Source organism: Equus caballus, chromosome 21, assembly GCF_041296265.1.
Source record: "Equus caballus isolate H_3958 breed thoroughbred chromosome 21, TB-T2T, whole genome shotgun sequence".
NCBI lineage: Eukaryota > Metazoa > Chordata > Mammalia > Perissodactyla > Equidae > Equus > Equus caballus.
The window spans coordinates 6331895-6346550 of NC_091704.1; positions in this window are offsets into that span (position 1 = coordinate 6331895).

The window sequence follows — 14656 nt, forward strand, 5'->3', positions numbered from 1 at the left end:
CAGGCATTCCGGAACCACCTCTCAGAGGTGCCAGAACCAAATGCCGGACACTCCGGTATCATCTGCCGGGCATGCCGGAACCACCTCTCAGAGGTGCCAGAACCATGTGCCTGAGATGCCGGAACCACACCCCGAACAGACCGAAACCACCTGCCAGACCCGCCTGAACCACCTGCCGGGCACTCCGGAACCACCTACTCGACTCGCTGGAACCACCTAGCTGACACGCTAAAATCACCTGCCGGGTATGCCACAACCACTTGGTGGACACTCCGGAATCATCTGCCGGACATGCCAGAACCAGCTCTCACACACACCAGAACCACGTGCCAGACACGCCGGAAGCACCTGCTGATCATTTCTGAGCCAAATGATCGACTTGCCAGAGACACATGCCAGACACGCCAAAATCACCTGCCGGGTACGCCAGAACCACGTGGCAGACACTCCTGAATCACATGTCGGGCATGCCAGAACCAACTCTCAGACGTGCCAGAACCTCGTGCCGGACACGCCAGAACCACCTGCCGGACAGACCGGAACCACCTGCTGGACACGCCGGAACCACCGGCTCGACTCGCCGGAACCACCGCCGGACATGCAATATGACATGCCGGCTACGCCAGAACCACTTGGCGAACACTCCGGAATCACCTGTCGGGCATGCCGGAAACACCTCTCAGACTTGCCAGAACAATGTTCTGGACACGGCAGTACCACCTGCCGAGTATGCCGGAACCAACTGATCCACTCCCCAGAACCACCTGCTGGACTCGCCAGATTCACCTGCCGGCTACGCCACAACCATTTGGTGAAATCTTCGGAATCACCTGCCGGGCTGGCTGGAACCACCTGCCGGTCACGCCATCATCACCTGCCAGCTATGCCAGAACCACTTGGCGGACACCATGGAAACACCTGTCGGGCCGGCCGGAACCACCTCTCAGACGTGCCAGAACCATGTGCCTGAGATGCCGGAACCGCACCCCGAACAGACCGAAACCACCTGCCAGACCCGCCTGAACCACCTGCCGGGCACTCCGGAACCACCTACTCGACTCGCTGGAACCACCTACCTGACACGCTAAAATCACCTACCGGGTATGCCACAACCACTTGGTGGACACTCCGGAATCATCTGCCGGACATGCCAGAACCAGCTCTCAGACACACCAGAACCACGTGCCAGACACGCCGGATGCACCTGCTGAGCATGCCTGAGCCAAATGCTCGACTTGCCAGAAACACCTGCCAGACACGCCAAAATCACCTGCCGGGTACGCCAGAACCACGTGGCGGACACTCCGGAATCACCTTTCGGGCATGCCGGAACCAACTCTCAGACGTGCCAGAACCTCGTGCCGGACACGCCAGAACCACGTGCGGGACAGACCGGAAACACCTGCTGGACACGCCGGAACCACCGGCTCGACTCGCCGGAACCACCGCCGGACATGCAATATGACATGCCGGCTACGCCAGAACCACTTGGCGAACACTCCGGAATCACCTGTCGGGCATGCCGGAAACACCTCTCAGACTTGCCAGAACAATTGTCTGGACACGCCGGTACCACCTGCCCAGTATGCCGGAACCACCTGATCCACTCCCCAGAACCACCTGCTGGACACGCCAGAATCACCTGCCGACTACTCCAGAACCATTCGGCAGACACTCCGGAACCACCTGCCGGGCATCGCGGACCCACATCTCAGAGGTGACAGAACCACATGCCGGACACTCCGGAATCACCTGCCTGGCATGCCGGAACCATCTCTCAGACGTGCCAGAACCACATGCCGGACACTCCGGAATCACCTGCCGGGCATGCCGGAACCACCTGCTGTACATGCCGGAATCACCTGCCGGACATGCCGGAACCACCGGCTCGACTCGCCAGAACCATTGCCGGACATGCAAAATCACCTGCCGGCTACACCAGAACCACTTGGGGAACACTCCGGAATCACCTGTCGGGCATGGCGGAACCACCTCTCAGACATTCCGGAACCACATGGCAATGACACTGGAAGCACCAGCTGAGCATGCCTGAGCCACCTGCTCGACTCGCAAGAAACACCTGTCGGACATGCCAAAATCACCTGCCGGGTACGCCAGAAACACTTGGTGGACGCTCCGGAATCACCTGTCGGGCGTGCCGGAACCACCTCTCAGACTAGCCAGAACCATGTTCTGGACACGCCGGTACCACCTGCCGAGTATGCCGGAACCAGCTGATCCACTCCCCAGAACCACCTAGTGGACACGCCAAAATCAACTGCCGGCTACGCCAGAACCACTCGGCAGACACTCCGGAATCACAGGCCAGGCATTCCGGAACCACCTCTCTGAGGTGCCAGAACCACATGCCGGACACTCTGGAATCACCTGCCGGGCATGCTGGAACCTTGTTGTGGACATGCCGGAACCACCTGCCGGACATGCCTGAACCACCTGCCGGACATTCCGGAACCACCGGCTCGACTCGCCGGAACCATTGCCGGACATGCAAAATCACCTGCCGGCTACGCCAGAACCACTTGGCGAACACTCCGGTATCACCTGACGGGCATGCCGGAACCACCTCTCAGAGGTGCCAGAACCAAATGCCGGAGACTCCGGTATCACCTGCCGGGCATGCCGGAACCACCTCTCAGAGGTGCCAGAACCACATGCCGGACACTCCGGAATCACCTGTCGGGCATGCCGGAACCAACTCTCAGACGTGCCAGAACCTCGTGACGGTCACGCCAGAACCCCCTGCCGGACACGCCGGATCCACCGGCTCGACTCGCCGGAACCACCGCCGGACATGCAAAATGACCTGCCGGCTACGCCAGAACCACTTGGCGAACACTCCGGAATAACCTGTCGGGCATGCCGGAACCACCTCTCAGACTTGCCAGAACCATGTTCCGGACACGCCGGTACCTCATGCCGAGTATGCCGGAACCACCTGATCCACTCCCCAGAACCACCTGCTGGACACCCCAGAATCACCTGCCAGCTACGCCAGAAGCACTCGGCAGACACTCCGGCACCACCTGCCGGGCATGCCGTAACCACCTCTCAGAGGTGCCAGAACCACATGCCGGGACTCCGGAATCACATGCCGGGCATGCCGGAACCATCTCTCAGACGTGCCAGAACCATGTTCCGGACACGCTGGTACCACCTGCCGAGCTCGCCGGAACCACATGCTGGACACGCCAAAATCACCTGCCGGGTACGCCAGAACCACTCGGCAGACACTCCGGAATCACCTGCCGGGCTGGCTGGAACCACCTGCCGGTCACGCCAACATCACCTTTCAGCTGCGCCAGAACCACTTGGCGGACACTCCGGAAACACCTGTCGGGCCTGCCGCAACCACGTCTCAGACGTGCCAGAACCATGTGCCTGAGATGCCGGAACCACTCCCCGAACAGACCGAAACCACCTGCCAGACCCACCTGAACCCCCTGGCGAGCACGCCTGATCCACCTGCTCAACTAGCCGGAACCAACTTCCTGACATGCCAAAATCACCTGCCAGGTATACCAGAACCACTTGGTGGACACTCCGGAATCATCTGCCGGACATGCCAGAACCAGCTGGGAGACACACCAGAACCACGTGCCAGAGACGCCGGAAGCACCAGCTGAGCATGCCTGAGCCACCTGATCGACTTGCAAGAAACACCTGTCGGACATGCCAAAATCACCTGCCAGGTACGCCAGAAACACTTGGCGGACGCTCAGGAATCACCTGTCGGGTGTGCCGGAACCACCTCTCAGACTTGCCAGAACCATGTTCTGGACACGCCGGTACCACCTGCCGAGTATGCCGGAACCAGCTGATCCACTCCCCAGAACCACCTAGTGGACACGCCAAAATCAACTGCCAGCTACGCCAGAACCACTCGGCAGACACTCCGGAATCCCATGCCAGGCATTCCAGAACCACCTCTCAGAGGTGCCAGAACCAAATGCCGGAGACTCCGGTATCACCTGCCGGGCATGCCGGAACCACCTCTCAGAGGTGCCAGAACCACATGCCGGACACTCCGGAATCACCTGTCGGGCATGCCGGAACCAACTCTCAGACGTGCCAGAACCTCGTTACGGTCACGCCAGAACCTCCTGCCGGACACGCCGGATCCACCGGCTCGACTCGCCGGAACCACCGCCGGACATGCAAAATGACCTGCCGGCTACGCCAGAACCACTTGGCGAACACTCCGGAATCACCTGTCGGGCATGCCGGAACCGCCTCTCAGACTTGCCAGAACCATGTTCCGGACACGCCGGTACCACCTGCCGAGTATGCCGGAACCACCTGATCCACTCCCCAGAACCACCTGCTGGACACGCCAGAATCACCTGCCGACTACTCCAGAACCACTCGGCAGACACTCCGGAACCACCTGCCGGGCCTGCCGGAACCACCTCTCAGAGGTGCCAGAACCACATGCCGGACACTCCGGAATAACCTGCCTGGCATGCTGGAACCATCTCTCAGACGTGCCAGAACCATGTTCCGGACACGCTGGTACCACCTGCCGAGCTGGCCAGAACCACCTGCTGGAAATGCCAAAATCACCTGCCAGCTACGCCAGAACCACACGGCAGACACTCCGGAATCACCTGCCGGGCTGGCTGGAACCACCTGCCGGTCACGCCAACATCAGCTTTCAGCTAAGCCAGAACCACTTGGCGGACACTCCGGAAACACCTCTCCGGCCGGCCGGAAACACCTCTCAGACGTGCCAGAACCATGAGCCTGAGATGCCGGAACCACTCCCCGAACAGACCGAAACCACCTGCCAGACCCGCCTGAACCCCCTGGCGAGCACGCCTGATCCACCTGCTCAACTAGCCGGAACCACCTTCCACAAACGCCAAAATCACCTGCCAGGTCTACCAGAACCACTTGGTGAACACTCCGGAATCATCTGCCGGAGATGCCAGAACCAGCCCTCTGACACACCAGAACCACGTGCCGGACACGCCGGAAGCACCTGCTGATCATGCCTGAGCCACATGCTCGACTTGCAAGAAACACCTGCCAGACACGCCAAAATCACCTGCCGGGTACGCCAGAACCACGTGGCGGACTCTCCGGAATCACCTGTCGGGCATGCCGGAACCAACTCTCAGACGTGCCAGAACCTCGTGCCGGACACGCAAGAACCACGTGCCGGACAGACCGGAAACACCTGTCGGACACGCCGGAACCACCGGCTTGACTCGCCAGAACCACCGCCGGACATGCAAAATGACCTGCCGGCTACGCCAGAACCACTTGGCGAACACTCCGGAATCACCTGTCGGGCATGCCGGAACCACCTCTCAGACGTGCCAGAACCATGTGCCTGAGATGCCGGAACCACTCCCCGAACAGACCGAAAACACCTGCCAGACCCTCCTGAACCCCCTGGCGAGCACGCCTGATCCACCTGCTCAACTAGCCGGAACCAACTTCCTGACACGCCAAAATCACCTGCCGACTACGCCTGAACCACTCGGCAGACACTCCGGGACCACCTGCCGGGCATGCCGGAACCACCGGCTCGACTCGCCGGAACCATTGCCGGACATGCAAAATCACCTTCCGGCTACGCCACAACCATTTGGTGAACACTTCGGAATCACCTGCCGGGCTGGCTGGAACCACCTGCCGGTCACGCCAACATCACCTGCCAGCTATGCCAGAACCACTTGGCGGACACCATGGAAACACCTGTCGGGCCGGCCGGAACCACCTATCAGACGTGCCAGAACCATGTGCCTGAGATGCCGGAACCACACCCCAAACAGACCGAAACCACCTGCCAGACCCGCCTGAACCACCTAGCGAGCACGCCGGAACCACCTACTCGACTCGCTGGAACAACCTACCTGACACGCTAAAATCACCTGCCGGGTACGCCAGAACCAGGTGGCGGACACTCCGGAATCACCAGTCGGGCATGCCGGAACCAACTCTAGACGTGCCAGAAGCTCGTGCCGGTCACGCCAGAACCACCTGCCGTACACGCTGGAACCACGGGTTCGACTCGCCGGAAACACCGCCGGACATGCAAAATGACCTGCCGGCTACGCCAGAAACACTTGGCGAACACTCCGGAATCACCTGCAGGGCATGCTGGAACCACGTGCTAGACATGCCGGAACCACCTGCCGGACATGCCGGAACCACCTGCCGGACATTCCGGAACCACCGGCTCGACTCGCCGGAACCAATGCCGGACATGCAAAATCACCTGCCGGCTACGCCAGAACCACTTGGCGAACAGTCCGGTATCACCTGCCGGGCATGCCGGAACCACCTCTCAAAGGTGGAAGAACCACATGCCGGACACTCCGGAATCACCTGCCGGGCATGCCGGAATCACCTCTCAAAGGTGCCAGAACCACATGCCGGACACTCCGGAATCACCTGCCGGGCATGCCGGAACCACCTGCCGGACATGCCGGAACCACCGGCTCGACTCGCGTGCACCATTGCCGGACATGCAAAATCACCTGCCGGCTATGCCAGAACCACTTGGGGAACACTCCGGAATCACCTGCCAGGCATGGCGGAACCACCTCTCAGAGGTGCCAGAACCACATGCCGGACACTCCGGAATAACCTGCCGGGCATGCTGGAACCATCTCTCAGACGTGCCAGAACCATGTTCCGGACACGCTGGTACCACCTGCCGAGCTGGCCAGAACCACCTGCTGGAAATGCCAAAATCACCTGCCAGCTACGCCAGAACCACACGGCAGACACTCCGGAATCACCTGCCGGGCTGGCTGGAACCACCTGCCGGTCACGCCAACATCAGCTTTCAGCTAAGCCAGAACCACTTGGCGGACACTCCGGAATCATCTGCCGGAGATGCCAGAACCAGCCCTCTGACACACCAGAACCATGTGCCGGACACGCCGGAAGCACCTGCTGATCATGCCTGAGCCACATGCTCGACTTGCAAGAAACACCTGCCAGACACGCCAAAATCACCTGCCGGGTACGCCAGAACCACGTGGCGGACTCTCCGGAATCACCTGTCGGGCATGCCGGAACCAACTCTCAGACGTGCCAGAACCTCGTGCCGGACACGCAAGAACCACGTGCCGGACAGACCGGAAACACCTGTCGGACACGCCGGAACCACCGGCTTGACTCGCCAGAACCACCGCCGGACATGCAAAATGACCTGCCGGCTACGCCAGAACCACTTGACGAACACTCCGGAATCACCTGTCGGGCATGCCGGAACCACCTCTCAGACGTGCCAGAACCATGTGCCTGAGATGCCGGAACCACTCCCCGAACAGACCGAAAACACCTGCCAGACCCTCCTGAACCCCCTGGCGAGCACGCCTGATCCACCTGCTCAACTAGCCGGAACCAACTTCCTGACACGCCAAAATCACCTGCCGACTACGCCTGAACCCCTCGGCAGACACTCCGGGACCACCTGCCGGGCATGCCGGAACCACCGGCTCGACTCGCCGGAACCATTGCCGGACATGCAAAATCACCAGCCGGCTATGCCAGAACCACTTGGGGAACACTCCGGAATCACCTGCCGGGCATGGCGGAACCACCTCTAAGACATGCCGGAACCACATGGCAATGACACTGGAAGCACCTGCCGAGCACGCCAGAACCACCTGCTCGACTCGCCAAAACCACCTGCTGGACACGGCAAAATCACCTTCCGGCTACGCCACAACCATTTGGTGAACACTTCGGAATCACCTGCCGGGCTGGCTGGAACCACCTGCCGGTCACGCCAACATCACCTGCCAGCTATGCCAGAACCACTTGGCGGACACCATGGAAACACCTGTCGGGCCGGCCGGAACCACCTATCAGACGTGCCAGAACCATGTGCCTGAGATGCCGGAACCACACCCCAAACAGACCGAAACCACCTGCCAGACCCGCCTGAACCACCTAGCGAGCACGCCGGAACCACCTACTCGACTCGCTGGAACAACCTACCTGACACGCTAAAATCACCTGCCGGGTACGCCAGAACCAGGTGGCGGACACTCCGGAATCACCAGTCGGGCATGCCGGAACCAACTCTAGACGTGCCAGAAGCTCGTGCCGGTCACGCCAGAACCACCTGCCGTACACGCTGGAACCACGGGCTCGACTCGCCGGAAACACCGCCGGACATGCAAAATGACCTGCCGGCTACGCCAGAAACACTTGGCGAACACTCCGGAATCACCTGCAGGGCATGCTGGAACCACGTGCTAGACATGCCGGAACCACCTGCCGGACATGCCGGAACCACCTGCCGGACATTCCGGAACCACCGGCTCGACTCGCCGGAACCAATGCCGGACATGCAAAATCACCTGCCGGCTACGCCAGAACCACTTGGCGAACAGTCCGGTATCACCTGCCGGGCATGCCGGAACCACCTCTCAAAGGTGGAAGAACCACATGCCGGACACTCCGGAATCACCTGCCGGGCATGCCGGAATCACCTCTCAAAGGTGCCAGAACCACATGCTGGACACTCCGGAATCACCTGCCGGGCATGCCGGAACCACCTGCCGGACATGCCGGAACCACCGGCTCGACTCGCGTGCACCATTGCCGGACATGCAAAATCACCTGCCGGCTATGCCAGAACCACTTGGGGAACACTCCGGAATCACCTGCCAGGCATGGCGGAACCACCTCTCAGAGGTGCCAGAACCACATGCCGGACACTCCGGAATAACCTGCCGGGCATGCTGGAACCATCTCTCAGACGTGCCAGAACGATGTTCCGGACACGCTGGTACCACCTGCCTAGCTGGCCAGAACCACCTGCTGGAAATGCCAAAATCACCTGCCAGCTACGCCAGAACCACACGGCAGACACTCCGGAATCACCTGCCGGGCTGGCTGGAACCACCTGCCGGTCACGGCAACATCAGCTTTCAGCTAAGCCAGAACCACTTGGCGGACACTCCGGAAACACCTCTCCGGCCGGCCGGAAACACCTCTCAGACGTGCCAGAACCATGAGCCTGAGATGCCGGAACCACTCCCCGAACAGACCGAAACCACCTGCCAGACCCGCCTGAACCCCCTGGCGAGCACGCCTGATCCACCTGCTCAACTAGCCGGAACCACCTTCCAGAAACGCCAAAATCACCTGCCAGGTCTACCAGAACCACTTGGTGAACACTCCGGAATCATCTGCCGGAGATGCCAGAACCAGCCCTCTGACACACCAGAACCACGTGCCGGACACGCCGGAAGCACCTGCTGATCATGCCTGAGCCACATGCTCGACTTGCAAGAAACACCTGCCAGACACGCCAAAATCACCTGCCGGGTACGCCAGAACCACGTGGCGGACACTCCGGAATCACCTGTCGGGCATGCCGGAACCAACTCTCAGACGTGCCAGAACCTCGTGCCGGACACGCAAGAACCACGTGCCGGACAGACCGGAAACACCTGTCGGACACGCCGGAACCACCGGCTTGACTCGCCAGAACCACCGCCGGACATGCAAAATGACCTGCCGGCTACGCCAGAACCACTTGGCGAACACTCCGGAATCACCTGTCGGGCATGCCGGAACCACCTCTCAGACGTGCCAGAACCATGTGCCTGAGATGCCGGAACCACTCCCCGAACAGACCGAAAACACCTGCCAGACCCTCCTGAACCCCCTGGCGAGCACGCCTGATCCACCTGCTCAACTAGCCGGAACCAACTTCCTGACACGCCAAAATCACCTGCCGACTACGCCTGAACCACTCGGCAGACACTCCGGGACCACCTGCCGGGCATGCCGGAACCACCGGCTCGACTCGCCGGAACCATTGCCGGACATGCAAAATCACCAGCCGGCTATGCCAGAACCACTTGGGGAACACTCCGGAATCACCTGCCGGGCATGGCGGAACCACCTCTAAGACATGCCGGAACCACATGGCAATGACACTGGAAGCACCTGCCGAGCACGCCAGAACCACCTGCTCGACTCGCCAAAACCACCTGCTGGACACGGCAAAATCACCTTCCGGCTACGCCACAACCATTTGGTGAACACTTCGGAATCACCTGCCGGGCTGGCTGGAACCACCTGCCGGTCACGCCAACATCACCTGCCAGCTATGCCAGAACCACTTGGCGGACACCATGGAAACACCTGTCGGGCCGGCCGGAACCACCTATCAGACATGCCAGAACCATGTGCCTGAGATGCCGGAACCACACCCCAAACAGACCGAAACCACCTGCCAGACCCGCCTGAACCACCTAGCGAGCACGCCGGAACCACCTACTCGACTCGCTGGAACAACCTACCTGACACGCTAAAATCACCTGCCGGGTACGCCAGAACCAGGTGGCGGACACTCCGGAATCACCAGTCGGGCATGCCGGAACCAACTCTAGACGTGCCAGAAGCTCGTGCCGGTCACGCCAGAACCACCTGCCGTACACGCTGGAACCACGGGCTCGACTCGCCGGAAACACCGCCGGACATGCAAAATGACCTGCCGGCTACGCCAGAAACACTTGGCGAACACTCCGGAATCACCTGCAGGGCATGCTGGAACCACGTGCTAGACATGCCGGAACCACCTGCCGGACATGCCGGAACCACCTGCCGGACATTCCGGAACCACCGGCTCGACTCGCCGGAACCAATGCCGGACATGCAAAATCACCTGCCGGCTACGACAGAACCACTTGGCGAACAGTCCGGTATCACCTGCCGGGCATGCCGGAACCACCTCTCAAAGGTGGAAGAACCACATGCCGGACACTCCGGAATCACCTGCCGGGCATGCCGGAATCACCTCTCAAAGGTGCCAGAACCACATGCCGGACACTCCGGAATCACCTGCCGGGCATGCCGGAACCACCTGCCGGACATGCCGGAACCACCGGCTCGACTCGCGTGCACCATTGCCGGACATGCAAAATCACCTGCCGGCTATGCCAGAACCACTTGGGGAACACTCCGGAATCACCTGCCAGGCATGGCGGAACCACCTCTCAGAGGTGCCAGAACCACATGCCGGACACTCCGGAATCACCTGCCGGGCTTGCTGGAACCATCTCTCAGACGTGCCAGAACCATGTTCCGGAGACGCCGGTACCACCTGCCGAGCTCGCCGGAACCACCTGCTGGACACGCCAAAATCACCTGTCGGCTACGCCAGAACCAAGCGGCAGACACTCCGAATCACCTGCCGGGCTGGCTGGAACCACCTGCCCGTCACGCGAACATCACCTTTCAGCTACGCCGGAACCACTTGACGGACACTCCTGAAACACCTGTCGGGCCGGCCGGAACCACCTATCAGATGTGCCAGAACCATGTGCCTGAGATGCCAGAACCACACCCCGAACAGACCGAAACCACCTGCCAGACCCGCCTGAACCACCTGCCGGGCACGCCGGAACCACCTACTCGACTCGCTGGAACCACCTACCTGACACGCTAAAATCACCTGCCGGGTATGCCACAACCACTTGGTGGACACTCCGGAATCATCTGCCGGACATGCCAGAACCAGCTCTCACACACACCAGAACCACGTGCCAGACACGCCGGACGCACCTGCTGATCATTTCTGAGCCAAATGATCGACTTGCCAGAGACACCTGCCAGACACGCCAAAATCACCTGCCGGGTACGCCAGAACCACGTGGCTGACACTCCGGAATCACCTGTCGGGCATGCCGGAACCAACTCTCAGACGTGCCAGAACCTCGTGCCGGACACGCAAGAACCACGTGCCGGACAGACCGGAAACACCTGTCGGACACGCCGGAACCACCGGCTTGACTCGCCAGAACCACCGCCGGACATGCAAAATGACCTGCCGGCTATGCCAGAACCACTTGGCGAACACTCCGGAATCACCTGTCGGGCATGCCGGAACCACCTCTCAGACGTGCCAGAACCATGTGCCTGAGATGCCGGAACCACTCCCCGAACAGACCGAAAACACCTGCCAGACCCTCCTGAACCCCCTGGCGAGCACGCCTGATCCACCTGCTCAACTAGCCGGAACCAACTTCCTGACACGCCAAAATCACCTGCCGACTACGCCTGAACCACTCGGCAGACACTCCGGGACCACCTGCCGGGCATGCCGGAACCACCGGCTCGACTCGCCGGAACCATTGCCGGACATGCAAAATCACCAGCCGGCTATGCCAGAACCACTTGGGGAACACTCCGGAATCACCTGCCGGGCATGGCGGAACCACCTCTAAGACATGCCGGAACCACATGGCAATGACACTGGAAGCACCTGCCGAGCACGCCAGAACCACCTGCTCGACTCGCCAAAACCACCTGCTGGACACGGCAAAATCACCTTCCGGCTACGCCACAACCATTTGGTGAACACTTCGGAATCACCTGCCGGGCTGGCTGGAACCACCTGCCGGTCACACCAACATCACCTGCCAGCTATGCCAGAACCACTTGGCGGACACCATGGAAACACCTGTCGGGCCGGCCGGAACCACCTATCAGACATGCCAGAACCATGTGCCTGAGATGCCGGAACCACTCCCCAAACAGACCGAAACCACCTGCCAGACCCGCCTGAACCACCTAGCGAGCACGCCGGAACCACCTACTCGACTCGCTGGAGCAACCTACCTGACACGCTAAAATCACCTGCCGGGTACGCCAGAACCAGGTGGCGGACACTCCGGAATCACCAGTCGGGCATGCCGGAACCAACTCTAGACGTGCCAGAAGCTCGTGCCGGTCACGCCAGAACCACCTGCCGTACACGCTGGAACCACGGGCTCGACTCGCCGGAAATACCACCGGACATGCAAAATGACCTGCCGGCTACGCCAGAAACACTTGGCGAACACTCCGGAATCACCTGCAGGGCATGCTGGAACCACGTGCTAGACATGCCGGAACCACCTGCCGGACATGCCGGAACCACCTGCCGGACATTCCGGAACCACCGGCTCGACTCGCCGGAACCAATGCCGGACATGCAAAATCACCTGCCGGCTACGCCAGAACCACTTGGCAAACAGTCCGGTATCACCTGCCGGGCATGCCGGAACCACCTCTCAAAGGTGGAAGAACGACATGCCGGACACTCCGGAATCACCTGCCGGGCATGCCGGAATCACCTCTCAAAGGTGCCAGAACCACATGCCGGACACTCCGGAATCACCTGCCGGGCATGCCGGAACCACCTGCCGGACATGCCGGAACCACCGGCTCGACTCGCGTGCACCATTGCCGGACATGCAAAATCACCTGCCGGCTATGCCAGAACCACTTGGGGAACACTCCGGAATCACCTGCCAGGCATGGCGGAACCACCTCTCAGAGGTGCCAGAACCACATGCCGGACACTCCGGAATAACCTGCCGGGCATGCTGGAACCATCTCTCAGACGTGCCAGAACCATGTTCCGGACACGCTGTTACCACCTGCCTAGCTGGCCAGAACCACCTGCTGGAAATGCCAAAATCACCTGCCAGCTACGCCAGAACCACACGGCAGACACTCCGGAATCACCTGCCGGGCTGGCTGGAACCACCTGCCGGTCACGCCAACATCACCTTTCAGCTAAGCCAGAACCACTTGGCGGACACTCCGGAAACACCTCTCCGGCCGGCCGGAAACACGTCTCAGACGTGCCAGAACGATGAGCCTGAGATGCCGGAACCACTCCCCGAACAGACCGAAACCACCTGCCAGACCCGCCTGAACCCCCTGGCGAGCACGCCTGATCCACCTGCTCAACTAGCCGGAACCACCTTCCAGAAACGCCAAAATCACCTGCCAGGTCTACCAGAACCACTTGGTGAACACTCCGGAATCATCTGCCGGAGATGCCAGAACCAGCCCTCTGACACACCAGAACCATGTGCCGGACACGCCGGAAGCACCTGCTGATCATGCCTGAGCCACATGCTCGACTTGCAAGAAACACCTGCCAGACACGCCAAAATCACCTGCCGGGTACGCCAGAACCACGTGGCGGACTCTCCGGAATCACCTGTCGGGCATGCCGGAACCAACTCTCAGACGTGCCAGAACCTCGTGCCGGACACGCAAGAACCACGTGCCGGACAGACCGGAAACACCTGTCGGACACGCCGGAACCACCGGCTTGACTCGCCAGAACCACCGCCGGACATGCAAAATGACCTGCCGGCTACGCCAGAACCACTTGGCGAACACTCCGGAATCACCTGTCGGGCATGCCGGAACCACCTCTCAGACGTGCCAGAACCATGTGCCTGAGATGCCGGAACCACTCCCCGAACAGACCGAAAACACCTGCCAGACCCTCCTGAACCCCCTGGCGAGCACGCCTGATCCACCTGCTCAACTAGCCGGAACCAACTTCCTGACACGCCAAAATCACCTGCCGACTACGCCTGAACCACTCGGCAGACACTCCGGGACCACCTGCCGGGCATGCCGGAACCACCGGCTCGACTCGCCGGAACCATTGCCGGACATGCAAAATCACCAGCCGGCTATGCCAGAACCACTTGGGGAACACTCCGGAATCACCTGCCGGGCATGGCGGAACCACCTCTAAGACATGCCGGAACCACATGGCAATGACACTGGAAGCACCTGCCGAGCACGCCAGAACCACCTGCTCGACTCGCCAAAACCACCTGCTGGACACGGCAAAATCACCTTC